Raw genomic sequence first — 21,999 nt, forward strand, 5'->3', positions numbered from 1 at the left:
TAGCTTAACTTGGGTTGCTCACATAAAAAAAGGAAGATTGTTGGAACTCCAAGGTTGGTTTGGTGTGATCAACAAGTTAAGTTAGGTCATGTTTGTTTCTAACCTTGTGTCTAAGTGTGCAGGAGCTTAGGAGCACAGGTAGTCAAGCGGGAGACGCAGCTAAGGACGGCAGTCCGAGGGACAAGGTGATGCAGAAAAGTACACCGGCGGACGAGAAGGAAGCGTGCGGTGGTTCCGAGGGACGAAAGCCGGAGCGGAAGATTGCTCGGGCAGCAAGAGATGCAGCTAGCGAGAAGGACAGCACGCGGTGCGTCCGAGGGACGAAGACTGCGGATGAGTACGCCGGCGGATGAGAAGGAAACACGCGGCGATTCCGAGGGACGAGAAGCCGAGGGAAGCCCGCTCGAGAAGATCGGAAGTTGGGTTCGGGTGAGCCCTTTTCCGGATGGCAGAGATCACCCAAGCGAGCGGAACCGGAGTTGAAGACCCAGACTGAGGTGAAAAAGGTCAACCGGAGTTGACTTAGGGTCCGGGGCGCCTGGACCAGCCCGGGGCGCCCGGAACCCTTCCGGTCGCTCGGAGATTGAATTTTGACCAGATCGAGTCAAATCTCGATCTGAACGTTGGGGGATAAAATTTATTCCTCCCCAGGGCGCCCGGAACCCTTCCAGGCGCCCCGACCAAGGCTATAAATATAGCCTTGGTCCAGAGGCTTAACATCAGTTCAGAAATTGTAACAACGCTTGTGCGCTTTCCACTGTTTAGATTAGCTTCTTTCTTTTTGTCCTTCAACGCTGTAAGAGGCTTCTCGACCTAAAGGAGATTGATAGTGCGCTTCATCCCTTCCTTGGATTAACAACCTCCCCGGTTGTAACCAAGTAAACAATTGTGCCTCTTTCTTTTCTTCTTTTAATTTACTGCTTTGATTATTTTACAAGTGTTGGTTTGAAAAGTCGGAAAGGGTTTTTGTTTATTTTACAGGGCTATTCAACCCCCCTTCTAGCCGGCTGCAACGGTCCTACACACCCAGACTATCAGAGCAGTAGGAGAGCAAAAGACGGCTGAAGATGCTGCTGGAGGCGCCTTCAAAAGGAATTGAAGGCGCCTCCGCGCCTCGCTGTGGAAGGTGCCTTCCATTGCTGGAAGGCGCCTTCTATGAGCAATACGAAGGCGCCTTCCAGCCCTATGGAAGGCGCCTTCGATTAGGTTGATGTTATCGTTGCCAAGGGATAAAGTTTTATCCCTTGGCGCCTCGCTGGAGGCGCCTTCCACCTTATTGAAGGTGTCTTCCAACTTCGAAAAGTTTTCCTAGGGGTTATAAAAAGACCCCTGGACCTAGGAAATAAAAATGAACTCCTGTATTCTTTTCCTAGCAATTGTCTGAGCATTTAACGATTGTAAGAGACTTCTCTGCCTACATGAATATACCTCATTTTTGTTGTTGTTAATTTAAGTTATTATTATTGTTGCTTTTAATTTGAGTTGAAAGAACGGGAAATGTGTTATTTTTCTTTTTCAGGCAATTCACCTCCTCTTGTCGGCTCCTCTGCGCCAACAAGTGGTATCAAAGCCCAACCACCTCAAAAGGACTAACCGCCGACTGAAGCACCAAATCGGTGGTCGAACCGACAATCTACCCACCAAAGTTCGAGGGAGAATTTGCGTCTTGGAAGAAATGCATGGAGGTATTTTTTAAAACCGACTTTGAATTACTGTTAATATTAAAATATGGATTTGTAACATTGAAAGACAAAGAGGAGTATTAGTGAACCAAAAAGGAGTAAGCAGATTACATGGCAAATGGACGAGCCAAATTCCATCTACTCAGTGTGCTACCTCTGTAAGAAGTCAACAGAATTGGTACCTATGAATCAGCAAAGGAACTTTGGGAGAAGTTCCTGAAACTACATGAAGGTGCATCCGAAGCCAAACTCGCAAAATGGGATCTACTCTGGAACCAAATCAGCAATCTCCGAATAGAAGAAGGCGAATCAGTTGCTCAACTACATGGAAGAATCAAGGAGCTAATCACCAGCCTAACAAACCTCGGAGAAACAATAACCAATCGGGGCACGCTAAGGTATGGATTAAATATGTTCCCGAGAACACCGGAATGGACATCTATAGTAGACTCCTACTATATCTCCAAAGATCTCAAGGTGAGTACTTTAGAAAATCTTTTCTCCATTTTCAAATTACACGAATCTCAGTGTACAGGACAAAGAAAAGGACCGAGTCAGAACATTGCTCTAAAGGCAAGAACGAACAATCCAGACTCCGAAGAGTCAATTGATGGAGCTGAAGCGGCTCTATTGGTAAGAAAATTTAGTAAATGCATTAAATCTAATAAATTTAATAAGTCACAAGAAAAGAAGCACTCTTGAAGTAAAAGAAAGGTCCGATGTTACAATTGCCAAAGGGAAGGACACATCAAAGATGAATGCCCTAAACTAAAGTAGAAGGAGAAAGTCAAGGGCAACAAATCAAAGCACAAGAACTTGAAGGTCATGTGGGATGAATCATCATCCTCTGAATCCGAGGTCGAGGCCTTCTCTAGACTAGCCTTACTGGCCGACCACCAAGAAGAAGAAGAAAGTAGCTTAAAAATGAGCATCGATAAAGGGGGAGAATCATCAGAATAAAGTTACGATGAAGGGGGAGTATCATAACATAAGGTAAGTGAGGTACGTGCATTATCTCCCTAGCAGTCATTTAAATTCATTAAGATTCTTTCCAAGGATTTGGTAAAACTAGAAAAAAGAAAACAATGATTTGAAAAAATAATTAGCAAAAGCATGCCTATTAGAGTTGTTTGATAAGTTAAAATTAGAAAATAATAAGTTAAAAATTCAAATCAAAAGTTTGAATAATGATCATGAATATTTAAATTTGAATAATTATCAAAAATCAAAAATTAGAAAGTATGGTAAGCTAAACTGATATATTTGACATCACCAGGGATAAATTAGGAATATTCCTAAAAATTATGTACCTCCTAAAAATTAGGAATAAATTGAATATTAATTTCTTTAAAGGCTTTGTCTAAGAAAGTGGTTGTTGCTCCAATATCCAAGAAGACCTAATGCCTTGCCACGGCATGAAAGTCTATTATTGAAATGAATATTTAATTGTCTAACTGTTAAAATGATTTACTTTAACAAGTTGAATTTTTTTTAGTTAAATTTTTACAATTGAAAAAATATTTTTATTAACTCTTTTATTTGTCAAAATACAAAGTATGAATTTATGAAAATTTTTAAAAATTGTTAAACATTGTGTTTACTATTTTTTAAGTACCCCTCAAAATATTCTAATTTTTTCCCTCTATTTTTTGATGTGATCAAAGTGGGAGGAAAGACAAGTTTAGGGGGAGTTAGGACGTTTAAAATTTGAAATTTGAATTTTGCTCACTCAATTACAATATTATAATGTTATTTTAACTTCTTTTATAATATTATTCACGCAATTTCATTACAACCTGCAATTTGGCTTGTTTATTTTTCACTAACTTGAACTTGTGTTGATGCACATCAAAAAAGGGAATATTGTTGGAATCCCATGGTGGTTTTGATACGATCAACCAAATTAAGTTAGGCCTTGTTATGTTTTGATCCTTATGTCTAAGTGTGTAGGAGCTTAAGAACACAAGAAGTCGATCGGAAGATGCAGTTAGCGAGAAGGATGACACGGGAAGAGAGTCGACGGGTTCGGTGCATCCGAGGGACAAGGTGCTACAGAAGAGTGCACCAATGGACAAGAAGGACGTGCACAATGTTCTGAGGGATGAGAAGCCAAAGCGAAAAGTCTGCTTGAGGAGATGACCGGAAATTGGGTTCGGGTGAGTCCTATTTCGGTTAGCCGATATGACCCAGGCGATCGGAGCAGTAGGAGAGCAAAAGACGATTGAAGATGCTGCTTGAGGCGCCTTCAATTTCCAATAGGAGAGCAAAAGATGATTGAAGATGCTATTGGAGGCGCCTCTGCGGCGCCTTTACACCTCGCTATGGAAGGCGCCTTCTAGCCCTATGGAAGGTGCCTTCGACCAGGCTGATGTTACCGTTGCCAAGGGATAAAGCTTTATCCCTTGGCGCCTCGCTGGAGGCGCCTTCCACCTTATTAATTGTTAGAGTGTATACTAAAAGCCTAGCTTTTGGTATAAACATTTATCTAGAAATAAGAATCACATTGGTCAAATGTCTACATTTATGATAAATGTAGTTGCTCAATTAATTTATATTGTAGATAACATGGTGTGTGGTGTCACATACAGAAGATCATGTTATCAGTTCCTTATAAATTATAAACAGTAGCTCACGACCAAGATGGAAAGGAGCAAACCATTGGAAGGTCGTAGTGTAATTAGGTATTAGTTTATCTTAACTATATAATTACACTAGTACACTTAGAGTGTATTGAGTAGGACCATTAGAGGTCATTCCTTTTATACTGACTTTATAAAGGAACAAAAACCTCAGTTATTATGGAAGTGTGTGCTCTTAATCCTAATATAATAACAAGCATATATATTTGATATTTATTTCTTTAATTTATCAATGGGTGAGATTTAGTTCGATAAATCAATAAGCCCGATAAGTTGGGAAATGGTATCACTTATAGTGTGTGTTGTTGATTATAGAAGGAAACTGTGTCCTAGAGATACTAGGTTGATAATGTCCTCAAGAGGAGCTCATAAGGATTGTCATGTTAAACCCTGCAGGTGGACTTAGTCCGACATGACGATAAGGTTGAGTGGTACTATTCTTGGACTAAGATATTAATTAAGCGAGTTGTCAGTAACTTACTTAATTAGTGGACATTCGATATCTTAAACACAGGGAGACTAACACACTCATAATAAGAAGGAGCCCAAAAATGTAATTTGGGATTGGTGCGGTAGTTCAATAATAGTTCTCTAGTGGAATGAATTATTATTGATAAAATTAAGTTGTGTGTTCGGGGCGAACACGGGATGCTTAATTTTATCGGGAGACCAAAACCAATTCCTCCTCTCGGTCCCTATCGTAGCCTCTTATTTATAGAGTACTATACTGTTAGGACCAAAAGTAGCTAGAGGGAGGGTGAATAGCTCGTCGCGTTCGCTCGGTGCTCGGCGTTGCTTGTTCCTTCAAAGATGTGCAGCGGAAAATACAGAAACAAACACACAACGCTAACACGGTTGGTTTTACTTGGTATCCACCTCACAAGAGGTGACTAATCCAAGGATCCACACCAACACACACACCCTCCACTAAATAAAACTCTCCTTTATGGTAACTACCAAAGGCGGAGAAGCCCTACAAGACTCAATACAAGAAGAGAGGGAAAGGATACAAGAAATACAAGCTTACAAGCTTACAATGAGTACAAAACCCTAACCCTAGCTTCTCTTCTTGGCTTTGATCCGCCTCTTGACTTGGAGAGCTTCCAAGATCCTTCAAGAACTGGCGATCTGAGCTTTGTGAGCGCTGTAGAGGAGTTGGCGAGAGCTCTGGAGTGAATCAGTGAAGAGATTTTAGCAGCCATCGAACGCCTGCAGCTATAAACGACGCCAACGGTCGGATCCCGATCGATTCGAATGTTCCCAATCGATCGGGGAGGCTTTGGATCGATCCACGGATCGATCCAGAGCGCCTCTGTGCTCTGGAAACGCGCCTGGATCGATCCACGGATCGATCCAGCGCTTATCGCGCGAAGCAGCCGCATCCCAATCGATCCACTGATCGATTGGGACCTCTGGATCGATCCACGGATCGATCCAGAAGCTCTCTGTTCGCTGGGACAGGTCTGGATCGATCCAGCGACAGATCTGGATCGATCCACTGATCGATCCAGCACTTGATTTTTGTCCAAAACCAAGTCCCAAACCTCCCAAACCAACATCCGGTCAACCTTGACCTGTTGGTATGTCATGCCTAGCATCTAGTCACTCCCTTGACCTGCTAGGACTCCCTTACCAAGTGTCCGGTCAATCCCTTTGACCCACTTGGACTTTTCTCTGTGCCAAGTATCCGGTCAATCCCTTTGACCTACTTGGACTTTTCTTTCATGCCAAGTATCCAGTCAATCCTTTGACCTACTTGGACTTCCCAGCACCAGATGTCCGATCATCCTTGATCCATCTGGATTTTCCCTTGCCTGGCTTCACTCACCAGGGCTTTCACCTAGCTTCTCTCACTAGGGTTTTCCATCTGCCTAGCTTCACTCACTAGGACTTTCACCTGGCTTCACTCACCAGGACTTTCACCTAGCTTCTCTCACTAGGGTTTTCCATCTGCCTAGCTTCACTCACTAGGACTTTCACCTGGCTTCACTCACCAGGATTTCCATCTGCCTAGCTTCACTCACTAGGACTTTCACCTGGCTTCACTCACCAGGATTTCCATCTGCCTAGCTTCACTCACTAGGACTTTCACCTGGCTTCACTCACCAGGATTTCCATCTGCCTAGCTTCACTCACTAGGACTTCCTTCTGCCTGGCTTCACTCACCAGGACTTTTCTTCTGCCTGGCTTCACTCACCAGGACTTTCATTTTGCCTAACATCCCAGTTAGGACTTCCCAGTCAAGTATCCAGTCAACCTTGACCTACTTGACTCTTCTTCAATCAATATCTTATTGTCAAACATCTAAACCCAAACCAAGACTCGGCTTGGTTACCTAGGTCAACCTTGACCTGAGGGATATTGCACCAACAATCTCCCCCTTTTTGATGTTTGACAATACCACAATAACACTTACAATCACATATGTAAGTTAGGCTAATCCCATAGCCTCCTTCTTCATGCCACTAGGTAATGAAAGCATAAATTAAGCTCTTCATTCTCCCCAAGAGGGCAAACTCCCTCTAGGTAATGAAAGCCTAACTTACTCCTTTCATGAGTCCTTTCATTCTCCCCCTATGACCTTCCCATAGGTAATGAAGGACTAAGCTTAACCATACATTCTCCCCCTATTGGCACACATCAACCCATCGTTGGACACACATCAACCTATGCTCCAATTCTGGGCACACTTCAACAAATCCATTTGTTGAAGACTCTCCCCGAAGAGTTGCTCATCGTTGTTCACAACATCACTCGTTGTGATCAACACGATAATGAAGGTCCCATACCCTTCATTTATCCTTAACTTCTCCCTCAATGTAGACAACTACCCAACCTTGAGCATTATCTACCACTTGAGTGTCCACTTGAAATAATGAGGATATCCACTCCCCATTTCTCCCCATTTCAAGTTTAAATGCTCAACCTTGAGCAAGTTCACAACAGAAGGTTAACCACCTTCCAAGGTTCATGAAAAATAATTTTCATGTCTTTAAAGAGTCCCTCCCCCTAAAGACATGGTGGTAACTTCTGTCATTGCACCAACAATGACTTGGAATCCCTAAACCTTTAGGAAACCCAAATTTAGAAGTTTTGAGGTTCAAATATTCAAAATTTGAAACAACCTCAACCTAAACTTCTACTTAGTCTTCGTTAACCAATCCATCCTTGTTTTCAACATGAAAACACCCTTTGTATGTATACAAATGTATTTAAGGGGTTTGGAATGGTTACCTAGACTCAAAGAGGTTCAAAGATGCTGAAATCAGGCCTTCCCACCAAAATCAGCAACTTGGATCGATTGAGTTGGGTTCCAATCGATTGAACCTTTCGAATCGATCCAGCGATCGATTCAGACTCCCGGATCGATCGGTCGATCGATCCAGCGCGCTCGCGGGAATTGCCGCTTGAATCGATCCATGGATCGATTCAGAACCTCAATCGATCCATGGATCGATCGAGACTCGATAGTTGCTGAAATTCCATTTCAGTCAACGAAACCCTAGAAAATTCTACAAAATCCAAAAATTATGAAATTTCGTGTAGACATTATTTAGGCATACTTAATCATGGAAAAATAGCTTTCTATGAAAATACATCATATTTTCAAAGATTGACACAAACTTGAAAACTTGCAAAAACTTTAGTGTTTTTCTTCAAGTTTGTGTCTAACTATTCAATGGTGATTACTATCAAAAGATAGCCTTCACCAAGGTTTTCCAAAAACATTTTTAAAACATTTTCAAAACCAATATCCCATCATGTTCCTTGGGCATAATGCACATGACTTGTACATTAGCTTTCCCAATGATGGGAAAACACATAACTATGTGTTTTGATGAATTTAAAACTCAAAAGAATGCACTAAATCAACATCTTGAGCTTTGTTCATCATCCTAACATCTCACTTGTATATAATATGCACTAAAACACATACAAGTCACCTTAGAGGTCTTTGTGAGATGTAAAATTTGGTTTTTGCCCTAATCTAGGGATCATGCATATCTATCTAGGCATTTTAGAGATATTAGACATCCACCCAGGATGTCACTTGTTAATAAGTGTCGTTAAATGTCATTCGTCCTTAATTACAAGGAATTAAACTTAATGCATGATAATGTTATGGCATACATCAAAATAAAATAACTTTCAAAAGAAAATATCCTATTACTACATGATGTATGAATGTCATGACATGGTATTTTTGGATTTTTCATAATAAAACATGAATGCAAAAACTAGACATGATGTCATGGCATATGATGGGCAAACAATCATGGCAAGATTTAGCATAAATAAAATATACCTAGATTAACTATCTAAGTATCCTTAAAGTCTTAGCTAAACTTACACCTTAAACCTAGATTGCCCTAAAGTGCTTCAAGAGAGTGCCAAAACCTAAATTGGCATTTCTAATTTCCTTGATTTAATGTATGCCAATTGAAAGTAAACATGTCCTCAAATGTTGACATATTCCATTTTTCCTCAAGAGTAGCACTTTTAAATTAAAGGCCCGGTTGCCTTAAATTGCCTAAGAACATACCAAAATCCCAACTTGATAGTTCTTATGAATTTCCCAATATGTGCCATTTAAGATTAAAATCAATTCTTCCACCATTAGGTACATTTTACTCTTTCAAGGAGTAATCAAAAGGTCCATTTCATTTTCAAAGGTTAACTAAAACCTTGAAAATGCTCCTTGAGTGTCAATTTCCTCAAAGTTGGGTTAACTACCCTTCTAATCGGAGTTGACACTCTCTAACCCATCTATGGGGTAGAGAAGATGCTCCTAGGAACCCAACACCTATTGGTGCTCCTTGGATGCTCTAGGTACTCACTAGGGATAACTTCCCTAGATACCTTCCTAGTGACCTTGTTGGGCTTCTTAGAAGCCTTGGTCACATTTTCTAGGTCAACTCTAGGGATAACCTCCCTTGTGACCTTGTTTGTGACTTTCTTAGACTTCTTAGAAGTCTTAGTCACATTTATTGCAAAAATACTCTTAGGGATGACTTTCCTAGCATTTTTGGCTTGACCACTAGACCTAGGGTTTGTTCCATAACTATATGGAACTCTATGGTAAGAGGGCACATCCTTCTTAGCCTTTGGTTTGTATCCCAAACCTCTATGGCCATTGGATGGCTTTTGTACCCTTAAACCTAGGTTATGCTCATTTTGCCCTAATAGGATATTTTCCATCCTTTTTAGGGTCTTTTCCATTTTATCAAGCCTTGATCTCAAGACTTGATTTTCTATCACTAAGTCCTTAGTTTTTGGTTTTTCATTTGATCCATGAGCATTTTTATTCTTGGGCTTGTATCTATTATCCTTAGTGTTCTTGCCTAGGTTTTTACCTACATTCCTAGCCTTAGGGATAGTAGTTTTGGCATGTAGGGCCACATGCTTTTCCTTAAAGCCCTCATGCTTCCTATTCTTATGGTAAATCGCATTAAAATGATAAAAATTTGACCTAGCATGCTTTTTACCATTTTGCAAGGGAATAGGCTCAATGAAAGTTACCTTCCTTTTTACCTTGGAAGCTCCCCCTTGACTAGTGCCTCCTTGAGCCTTGACCATCTTCTTCCCCTTGGGGCATTGACTTCGGTAATGCCCTTTTTGTTGACACAAGAAGCACACAATGTGCTCCTTGCTCTTCTTTGTCCCGGGGGTGGTCACCTTGGGCTTCTCCTTGCCCTTTTGTGCCACTTGGCCCTTCTTCTTGGCCAAGTTGGGACACTTGCTCTTATAGTGCCCATGTTCCCTACACTCAAAACATATTATATGATTTTTATTTTTAATTGAAACATTTATACCTTCTTGTGTAGGGGTGGTGCTTTCTCCTCCATGTGATGTGGATGTAGGGGCTTCCTCTTGATCCGATAGTGATGCTCCTCCATTTGATTTTTCTTGACTTGTGGAGGTGGACGCTTCTTCATCCTCTTCACCTCTTGACCCGGATGTAGAAGCTTCTCCTTCTTCTTGATCCGGTGTCACCAAGGATTGCTCCCCCTCAATCCTAGAGGTGGAGGCTTCATCATCTTGAATATGAAACAAGGAGTATGCTCCCTCCTTGTTCCCTTCGTTGCATTCCCTTGAGGATGAAGCATCTTGGATTTCCTCTTCTTCGGAGGTTGAGCATCTATCAACCTCGGAATCCTCCTTTTGGTCTTGCTCCAAAGAGTCACCCTCTTTGGATTCTTCATGATCTTGTACAGTGGAGGGGATCTCTTCATGAAGCTTGGCCAATTTACTCCAAAGCTCCTTGGCATCTTCGAATTCTCCAACTCGAGCCAAGATGTGGCTAGGCAATAAGTTGACCAGAAGCTTGGTCACTTTGTCATTTGCCTCGCCCCTTTGAATTTGCTCTGAGCTCCATCTGCTTTTCTTTAGAAGCTTGCCCTTGGAGTTCGTTGGAGCTTTGAAGCCTTCCATTAGAGCAAACCATTGCTCTATCTCCATCATAAGAAAGTTTTCGATTCTTGATCTCCAAGAATCGAAGCTTGCCGATGTGTATGGTGGAGCCACCCTTGTGTCAAATCCAAGTCCATCTTGGAATTGCATCTTGAAGTTGAGCTTGATAGAATCTTGAACTTGAAGAATTTGCTCCAACTTCTTCACCCTCTAGCTTTTCTTGATATGTTTGCCCCTTCCGGCGGTGATTCCGGTGAAGAGCAACCTTGCTCTGATACCACTTGTTAGGACCAAAAGTAGCTAGAGGGGGGGTGAATAGCTCGTCGCGTTCGCTCGGTGCTCGGCGTTGCTTGTTCCTTCAAAGATGTGCAGCGGAAAATATAGAAACAAACACACAACGCTAACACGGTTGGTTTTACTTGGTATCCACCTCACAAGAGGTGACTAATCCAAGGATCCACACCAACACACACACCCTCCACTAAATAAAACTCTCCTTTATGGTAACTACCAAAGGCGGAGAAGCCCTACAAGACTCAATACAAGAAGAGAGGGAAAGGATACAAGAAATACAAGCTTACAAGCTTACAATGAGTACAAAACCCTAACCCTAACTTCTCTTCTTGGCTTTGATCCGCCTCTTGACTTGGAGAGCTTCCAAGATCCTTCAAGAACTGGCGATCTGAGCTTTGTGAGCGCTGTGGAGGAGTTGGCGAGAGCTCTGGAGTGAATCAGTGAAGAGATTTTAGCAGCCATCGAACGCCTGCAGCTATAAACGACGCCAACGGTCGGATCCCGATCGATTCGAATGTTCCCAATCTATCGGGGAGGCTTTGGATCGATCCACGGATCGATCCAGAGCGCCTCTGTGCTCTGGAAACGCGCCTGGATCGATCCACGGATCGATCCAGCGCTTATCGCGCGAAGCAGCCGCGTCCCAATCGATCCACTGATCGATTGGGACCTCTGGATCGATCCAGAAGCTCTCTGTTCGCTGGGACAGGTCTGGATCGATCCACTGATCGATCCAGAGCCTGGATCGATCCACGGATCGATCCAGCACTTGATTTTTGTCCAAAACCAAGTCCCAAACCTCCCAAACCAACATCCGGTCAACCTTGACCTGTTGGTATATCATGCCTAGCATCTAGTCACTCCCTTGACCTGCTAGGACTCCCTTACCAAGTGTCCGGTCAATCCCTTTGACCCACTTGGACTTTTCTCTGTGCCAAGTATCCGGTCAATCCCTTTGACCTACTTGGACTTTTCTTTCATGCCAAGTATCCAGTCAATCCTTTGACCTACTTGGACTTCCCAGCACCAGATGTCCGATCATCCTTGATCCATCTGGATTTTCCCTTGCCTGGCTTCACTCACCAGGGCTTTCACCTAGCTTCTCTCACTAGGGTTTTCCATCTGCCTAGCTTCACTCACTAGGACTTTCACCTGGCTTCACTCACCAGGACTTTCACCTAGCTTCTCTCACTAGGGTTTTCCATCTGCCTAGCTTCACTCACTAGGACTTTCACCTGGCTTCACTCACCAGGATTTCCATCTGCCTAGCTTCACTCACTAAGACTTTCACCTGGCTTCACTCACCAGGATTTCCATCTGCCTAGCTTCACTCACTAGGACTTTCACCTGGCTTCACTCACCAGGATTTCCATCTGCCTAGCTTCACTCACTAGGACTTCCTTCTGCCTGGCTTCACTCACCAGGACTTTTCTTCTGCCTGACTTCACTCACCAAGACTTTTCTTCTGCCTGGCTTCACTCACCAGGACTTTTCTTCTGCCTGGCTTCACTCACCAGGACTTTCATTTTGCCTAACATCCCAGTTAGGACTTCCCAGTCAAGTATCCAGTCAACCTTGACCTACTTGACTCTTCTTCAATCAATATCTTATTGTCAAACATCTAAACCCAAACCAAGACTCAGCTTGGTTACCCAGGTCAACCTTGACCTGAGGGATATTGCACCAACATATACCCACCTTCTATACCCACCAATAGGGGGTCGGCCAAGCTAGCTTGGGAACCAAGCTAGGGCCGGCCTAGGTATAAGATTGGGTGGCCGACCTAGCTATAAGCTTGCGGCCAAATTAAATTAAAAAAGAAATTTAATTTTAATTTTTATTATGTGGAAGATATAATTTATTAAAGAGAATTAAAATTAAAATATCTCTCTTGTAAAAGATCTACAATAGATTAAAGAAAGAGATTAGATCTCTTTCCTTATTTGTAGATTGGTGAGATATTTTATTTTCTCTTTAAAAATTATTCACATGTTGTAAAATTAAAATTATGGAAATTTCTTTTTTATCAACCATGAAGAGATTTTTGAAGAGAAATTTTAATTTTAAAATTTTCGGAAACAAATTAGGAAGTTTTAATTGTTGATTGAAACTTATCCTATTTGCTCTACATGAGGTGGCCGGCCATATACAATTAATTAGGAAAATTTATTTAATTTTTTCTTAATTAATTGTTGTCAAGGAAAGTTAAGGAAATTTTATTATAAATAAATTTCCTTATTTACCAAAGCCAAGGAATATAAAAGAAAGGGTAGGGGTGCCTTCATGGTGAACAATCTCTATTATTTTTTCTCCCTCTTTTCCTTGGTGTGGTGGCCGGCCCTTCCCTTTCTCTCTTCTCCTCTTGTTGGCCGAAACCTATCTTCTTGGTGGAGCTTTTGTTTGTGGCCGGATCAAGGAAGGAGAAGAAGGAGAGAAAGCAAGTCTCATCTCTAGCATCCCTTGGAGCATTGGTGGTGGCCGAAATTATTCATCCTTGAAGAAAATTATTGTGGCCGGCCATCCTCTTCCTTTCTTCCTCTTTGTGGTGGTCGAAACTTATCTCTTGCTTGGAGCTCTTGTGGTGGCCGGAAACTACTTGGAGAAGAAGAAGAAGAATGAGAGAAAGCTAGCATCTCTTAGAGCTTGGTTGGTGTTTTAATCTTCTTCCTTGGTGAAGCTTTCTTATTGTTGGCCGAACCTAGCTAGGAGGAGAAGAAGGTGGTTGGTGGTTTCTCATCTCGGAAGATCGTTGCCCACACAATGTCCGAGGTTAGAAGAAGAATACGGTAGAAGATCAAGAGGTCTTTCTAAAAGGCATAACTAGTAATTTTTCTTTCCGCATCATACTAGTTATTTTTGGAAATAATACCAAATACAAGAGGCTTACGTTTCTAGAATTTTGAATATGTTTTTCGATGTTGTGTTCTTTTGTTTTTTCTTTTCCTTGTGATTTGATTGTTCTTTTCGGTTAACCTAAAGTTATTTTAGGAAATTAAATATTAGCTTTCTATAAAAGGTTTTGTCTAGTCAGTGGTGGTTGCTCCCATATCCAAGAAGGCCGTGTGCCTCGCCACGTCAGTATTGGGAACCGATTATGGAAATTAATATTTAATAGAATTAATAACTTATGGTGATTTGGGTTGAACGTGTTAAGTTCTGCAGGAGACCCAAGTCAAAACCTAAAAGAACGAATAAATTAAGTTTTGGATCAAACGTGTTAAGTTCCGCAAACGATCCAAAATTTAATTTAAAAGAACACATGGTAGCTAGGAAAAGGTTCAGACCTTTGTACAAAATTTTTGTACAGTGGAACCTCTAGGTTTTCCGAGTAGCAACCAACATCCACCTTATTAAAGGCAACTTTCAGCTCCAGATAAGTTTTCCCAAGGGCTATAAAAAGACCTCTGGACCTAGGAAATAAAAATCAACTTCTGTATTCTTTTCCTAGCAACTGTCTAAGCATTGAACGATTGTAAGAGATTTTTTTGCCTACACAAAGAAGATTTTTTAAGAGCTTTTTCATTGCCCTTGGATTAACAACCACGTAGGTTGTAACTAAGTAAATCTTGAGCCTTGTTTTTTTGTTGTTAATTTAAATTATTATTATTGTTGCTTTTAATTTGAGTTGAAAGAATGGGAAAGGTGTTATTTTTCTTTTTTAAGCAATTCACCTCCTCTGGCTGGTCCCGCTGCACCAACAATGTTAACTACGATGTGTTGCATAGATTAATAAATATGCAAAGCATACCTACATTCCACCTTGACCCAAAACACAAGTGTGAGATTTGTGTTGAAGCGAAAATGACAAGGTCATCATTTCATCATATTGAAAGAAGTAACGAACCACTTGACCTAATCCACACTAATGTGTGCAACCTAAAAGGTACGCCAACACGTGGTGGTAAAAATACTTCATCACTTTTGTAGATGATAACACAAAATACTGTTATGTGTATCTTCTAAGAAGTAAGGATGAAGTTATAGAGAAATTTGTTCTATATAAGACTGAAATTGAAAACTAGCTTAATAGAAAGATTAAGGTGGTTCGAAGTGACCGAGGCGGTGAATCACCATTTGTTGAGTTGTGTGTTGAACATGGGATCAGACACGAAACAACAGCTCCTTATACTCCTCAGCAAAATGGAGTTGTTGAGCGAAAGAATCGAATTCTAAAGAAGATGATGAATGCTCTTCTATTGAGCTCTAGATTTCCAGAATTCAGAATTCATATGGGGAAGTTGTGCTAACAACTAATTACCTTTTAAATAAGGTGTCCCGAAAGAAAGTAGATAAGAGTTCTTATGAGTTGTGGAATGGAAGACAGTCATCCTACAAATATTTACGAGTGTAGGGGTATCTTGCCAAAGTGTTAGTGTCTGATCTGTAAAGGATTAAGATATGACTAAAGACTGTTGATTGCATATTTATTAGTTGTGCACAGAATAGCAGTGTGTATCAATTTGTTGTGTATGAATCACAAATACCGGAGATACACAAGAACTCGATAATGAAATCAAAAAATATCTCATTCTTCGAGCATGTGTTTTTGTATAAGACCCGAGAGGATGCTATCTCCTCAAAGCGGGCATATGAAACACAAGGTGAAGATGATGATGAAGAATCAATGGAGGTTGAGCTTAAACGGAGCAAAAGAGCTCAGGTAGAAAAATTCCTATGGATCGGATTTTATCACTTTCATGTTGGAAAGTGAGCCCCGAAGTTACTCAAAAGCTGTAGACTTTTTTGGTGGACCTCACTAGAGAGAGGCAATTGCATCTGAGATAAACTATATCTTGAAAAATCACACTTGGGAACTTGTTAATCTTCCTCCTAGAAATAAACCACTAAGTTGCAAGTGGATCTTCAAAAAGAAAATGAAGTCAGATGACACAATTGATGAGTATAAGGTCAGATTAATAATCAAAGGATACTGACAACGAGAATGTCTTGATTAGTTTGATACGTATTCTCTGGTGTCGAGGATAATTTTTATTAGAGTATTGTTGGCTATTGTCGCTCAATGGAATCTCGAAATGCATCAGGTGGATGTAAAGACTGCCTTTCTAAACGGGGATTTAGAAGAGAAAATCTACATGGAGCAACTTGAGGGGTTTTCTGTCTCAAGATAGAAAAAAGGTATGTAAATTGGTGCAGTCATTATATGGCTTCAAACAAGAACCAAAATAGTGGCATGAGAAATTTGATAATGCCATGAAGAAATGTGGATTCAAGATTAATGAATGTGATAAATGTGTCTACATGGAAACCACAAAGAATGATTATGTCATCTTGTGCCTATATGTAGATAACATACTTATTATTAGGAGTAATGATAAGATAATCAAGTTCACTAAAGATATGTTGAACTCAAGATTTGACATGAAAGATATAGGTCTGGCTAATGTGATTCTAGGAATCAAAATTCTTAGAATAACAGAAGGACTTGTTCTTAGTCAGTCTCATTACGTGGATAAGATTCTTGGAAAATTCACCAAGGGTGATACTGCGTTGGCACTAATGCCAATAGATACGAGTCAACATCTATCAAAAAATCGAGGTGAAAGTATCTCTCGGATAGAGTACTCTCGAGTGATTCAAAGTTTGATGTACTTAATGAGTTGTACACGACCAGACTTGACCTACGCAATAAGTAAACTGAATAGATACACTAGTAATCCTGATGTTGCGTACTAGAAAAGGGTAACAAGAGTACTGAGGTACTTGAGGTATACTCGTGAATATGGACTGCACTATACGAGATATCCTACTGTGATCAAAAGATACAGCAATGCGAGTTGGATATCTGATATAAAAGACTCTAAGTGTACGAGTGGATATGTATTCACTCTAGCAGGTGCAATCATTTCCTAAAAATCGTCTAAACAAACCGTAATAACCAGATCTACGATGGAATATGAGTTTGTAGCTCTTGACAAATATGGTGAAGAGCCTGAATGACTACTACAATTCTTAGAAGATATTCCTAGATGGTCGAAACCTGTGCCAACGATTTACATACATTGCGATAGTCAATCAATAATCGGTTGGACATAGAGCTATCTGTATAATGGTTAGTCTAGGTATATATGTCGTAAACATAACACCATTAGATAATTACTCTCAACAGGAGTTATCACGGTTGAGTATGTGAAGTCAAAGGATAACCTAGCAGATCCGCTAACTAAAGGGTTAAATCGAGAGTTAGTTGCGAGCTCATCACAAGGAATGGGCTTGATGTCGTTGTCAGCAATTAGTGCAGAGGACACCCAACCTATGCTGACCGGAGATCTCAAGAACTCGATTCAAAGGGACAACTAATTTACACTGACTAAACACACTGTGGGGGAATGACCCAATAAATCAGTGAAGGATGGAGGTTAAGCACACGACTTTTAATGATCCAAGAAGAGTAATGTGTGGAATACTCTTAAGGGATCACCTATGTGAGAAAGAAGCGGACCACTTTAAAGATAATTGGAGGCACAATTCTTAGAGCTTCTCATAGAACCAGACGTGTTCATAGCTAAGAATGAACACACTCATGAGAACTAAGTTGTATGAGGAAGAGTCTTGGGTGAGATTTGTCATTGCTTACACAGATGACAATATAGTTCAAGGATATCGTGTGTACTATCAGCCAGTAAGCAATCAAATCTTCACAAGGGAAGGTTCAAAGGGTAAAACCTACCTATCCTATACTTGACTCAACTGTTGAATGCTATCACATACCCTATCTCCATTCATGTGGGGGATTATTGAATATGTGTGAATAGAGAAGAGGTAGAAGAGGATAAAAGTTCCATTGTGAATGGGATTTTAGTCCCACATTGAGAGCTTCAAGGCATGTTGGTTAGTTTATATTGATTCACATGCATTGAGGATGTGAATAAATATATGGGGAGAGGCTCTCTCTCACGCGTGAATGCGTAGGGGGGTGCAAATTCAAGGTCCAGATTGCACTAAACCATGTTGACTCGTGTGCGGGCACGACCTACGCACGCCAAATGCCTGACTGGTCAGGGCAAATTTGCCCAAGTGGAACAACCAACCTTTTGCTGAGTGTAACGAATGCATTAAATTCGAGATTAATGAAGAATCAAAACGGTCGAGTGATAATGAGTGAAACGGTGGGTGTTTCATTGCTCGACAAGTAATTATCATTAATTGACCATTAACATTGTCGTTGATCTGAGCTCCTATACAAGGAGGTTGTTATCACAGGCAGAGGACACAAGCAGAAGCTCTCCACCTTCATTCCCCTCCTCCTCTGTTGCGCAACTCCTGCTCGACAGAGTGCCCACGATAGCAATCGGAACGACCCAAGTAAGCCTCGAAGCACAGTCGAAGGTGGGTGAATCTGTTTCAAGGAAGCTGCGTCAATCGGTCAATTGCAGGCCTCGGCACGCTGCTCACCACTTGCCCGGTCAACCTCTCCGCTCAGCATCTTTGCCTGGCCTGCATTGTTCGCCCGACCGACACTATCTCGACCAGCCTGTCTATTCGCCCGACAGGCACCATCTCGGTCTGCTTGTCTGTTCGCCCGACCTACCTATCTCGGTCTGCCTACTCGCCCGGTCAACTCTCTGTCTGGTTAGTCCGCTCGGCCAGCCACTCACTTGGTCTACTCTGAAAGCTGCTACTTGGCTGATATATCCGATCGATGACTCAGTCTGCTCTGTTGCTTGGCAGATCTGCCCACTCAACAACACAGATCTGTTGCTTGGTCGATCTGCCCGCTCGACAACAAAGACCTGCGGCTCAACCAATCTTCCCGCTCGGTAATTCTTCTGCTCATAGCAGAAACCATCCCTTGCTGGCAGTCTGAGATTATCCGCTCAGGTTATCTCGACTGTAAGTTGAATTTAATTCAGTGTAGTTTAAATTTAGCTAATAATCCATAAATGTCCTGCAACAGATTATTTATTCCAATAGCAAAAACAGAAGGAAACAATGAGAAGAACAAGGCAAACATAGAACAAAGCACGAATCTGAAGAAACACCTTTTAATGATCTTGTTGGAACCCTTATGGTGTAAGAATTGAGGTCCTTCTTGTCGGGCTTCGTCTGGGCCATCAGCAGAAACTTGCAGAGCGGGCGATGATACAGTGATAAAGAAGCCCCGAAAACGGGTTAAAGCCAGGAGGATTAGTATTCAGTGGTCCAAGTCAAATGGTCTAGTAGGGTCAGACGGACCTGATATTTTTTGACTAGGTAAGGTTGGTCGAGTGGGCCTCGTAATGTTGGTTGGACGTGAAGGGCCACCCGAACCATTTGAACGACTATCCTTCACAACTAGCAGATGGAATTTGGAGCTAAGTACTAATTTATCCAGCCCATTGTCTTGGCCGATCGGACCTATGGGGCGATTGGACAATGGCTGATGGGACATAGTGCGCTTTTATGACAACATAAAGGGCCGAGTGAAGAGTCAATCAGTAGCTGCATTCTGAAAAGCCAAGCTGGCAAGCTCTCGGCTAAGTAGTCGTCGGGCGGTCTATAGCGAAGCTTAGATATCTATCATATTGTACTATTTTGAAAGTTTATATCAGAAATGACAAAAAATATCTCGTTAGCGAATCGTCCTTTAGAAGTTTCTAGCCTGTTAAGTCACAACGATTAGCAGGCTCATTTAAGAAAAAATGTCAGGGGGCTTATGGTCCGCCCTTTCTTAGTAAAAATTTGAAAAATGTGCTAATGCTTTGAGATGTGTCCATAACACAACAATTACACTATAAAAGGAGTATTCATCTATATGTGAAGATATGCGACGCTTCTTATTTGCACACACTATCTGCTACAGTTCACAGTTATTAGTTTCTTCTCTAAAATTGAGCATTGACTTGAGCGTTGGAAAGTAACATCGGAGACCCCTTCATTGATCCGGCACTAACATTTCCTGTGTTATAAGACAACGCAAAATTTTCATCGAATCAACCGCAGAGCCACGTGTCTAACTCACCACCATTATTGATTTCGGATAGGATCAGATAAAGATAATTACAGATCAAAGAACCTATTCGCCACCTTGCCGTTGGAACCTAGAGCAGGATGTGGGGAAGGAAGTGAGAGAGAGGAGAAAAAGCGCGTGTCTACTCGCATTCTGACAGCCAATGGCGGAGGTGATCTAGAAATAGTTAAGTGAACAAACTTAGCCGGCAGGCGGTGGTTGGCTGATCAGGTCGAGGTGAGTGTATCTGGTTAGAATTGCCTGTCGATCCCAAGTACCAATTTTCCAAAGAACACCTTGTTTTTTCCCCTAAAAACACACGACTATAATTCTTAATAGATGTGATTAGCCGACAATGCATGCCCATAATCAGTAATCATTGCACAGTTAAATAAATTAAACACTTTTCATACAACTAAACAAAGACGGATCAACTGCAATAACACAAATGTATTCAATTTATGGCTACACGGACAAGAGACGAACTAATTTACCCACTAATAATTAGGGATTAGTGCAATGATAGATTTGTGTGGGCCAGGCTCAAATTGCAAGAAGGTACACCGGCTCAGCCATCATGTGGGGACCATGTAGCTCATGTGACACCTCCACCCATACCATGTGGCATTATTGCATTCCCAACCCACCGAATAATCATTTTATGAATATTAAAAAAACATTTCCCCAGATTATAAATAGTTAATCATTGGAATATACATGACGGCCGATAGTTACGTTAGTGTAGACAATGCTAATCGTTATGAATGAGGGGAAAAAGCAAGAAAAATTGCAAATGATTTGCAGGGCTGGTCACCCTACTGCAACAAGTAATTCAAGTGACGGCGACAGACCGAATTGATTGGCGCCATCTGGTCAAATACACTGTTCAACTTATATTTGTTGATGTTTTCTTTTTCTTGCATCGTTTATCCATTCAATGTTTTTGTAACCGATGCATTGTATTGGGTGCATGCATGTGCATGGAGTTCGCTCACAACCTCACATGCTATGTTCTAGTTGCTTGTGTGTATCGACGTCGCCTGATCTCTCACATGTGCCTTCCTCGCGGACATCACATATCTGCATGCTACTGCACTAATGAAATCATTTCAAAACAATTCTATTCCAACAAGTAAACAATGTTTAGGAAATTTGTAACAGTTTTTATGGTAGCAAATGACTTATAATTCTAACTTCTCCCTCAAATCTCAATCATAGGCGGAAACATCTATATTGCCGGAAAACGACATGATAACTAATCATGAATAAGCCCATTGATTTGATTCTAGTGCTGCTGCCGCACCAATATACCATGCGACATGCGTCCCTGGCCCCTGCCTGTTGTTGTATTTGCCGTCAAGGGGTTGTTTTGGAATTATCCATTAGTCCAAGAATGCGCCGATGGTATTCACATGATCGTCTTGTGATAATTAAGACATCATCATCTTAAAATTGTCATCGAGCTTAAATGGAGATATAATCGTCTTATAGTTTAATTGAAGCATTCAACATTTTGGAATTAAAATACTAGATGACTAGTTGATTGATTTAGATAGATCTAGTACTAAATCATGTTGCCTAACAACGAGCGATACAATTTTACAGGAGAGAGAAAGAGAGACAGAGAGAGAGCGACAATTCATTCATCCGTAAGTTTTTGCTTTTGCTTTGCAAGGCTTCAGGTTCCTTCACCCCGCGGGCAACCGCAACCGCCCAACCGAAGTTGTAGCCGCGTCCTACTCACACACTCACATGCCGGAGACACCGTCACTGTTCCCTAGAGCAGATAATTCGCCCTTCCTTTTTGTGTTTTCCTTTGAGTGATTTTACTGTAACAATTTTTTTTGGAAGCTGTGTATGTTTCCATTTGGTTTACTAAAATGAAGCCTCTTCTGACTCGGACTGTGGGATTCTCCATCGTCCAGACTACCAGTGGGATGAGTTCAATTGACTCAAATAATAAACGGGATGACAAGTAAATAAAAGTATATACCAATGAGAAGTGAGAAATGTTGCTCTATAAATC

The 21,999-nt window shown here is 41.3% G+C and overlaps 1 pseudogene; it reads right to left on the reverse strand.

Moving 5' to 3' along the window:
• The window catches only part of LOC122010528, a 50,443-nt pseudogene extending 31,344 nt beyond the window's left edge, over positions 1-19,099 (reverse strand).
• Positions 19,100-21,999: the final 2,900 nt, after the last annotated feature.

Source organism: Zingiber officinale, chromosome 8A (genome assembly GCF_018446385.1).
Source record: "Zingiber officinale cultivar Zhangliang chromosome 8A, Zo_v1.1, whole genome shotgun sequence".
NCBI classification, from domain to species: Eukaryota; Viridiplantae; Streptophyta; class Magnoliopsida; order Zingiberales; family Zingiberaceae; genus Zingiber; species Zingiber officinale.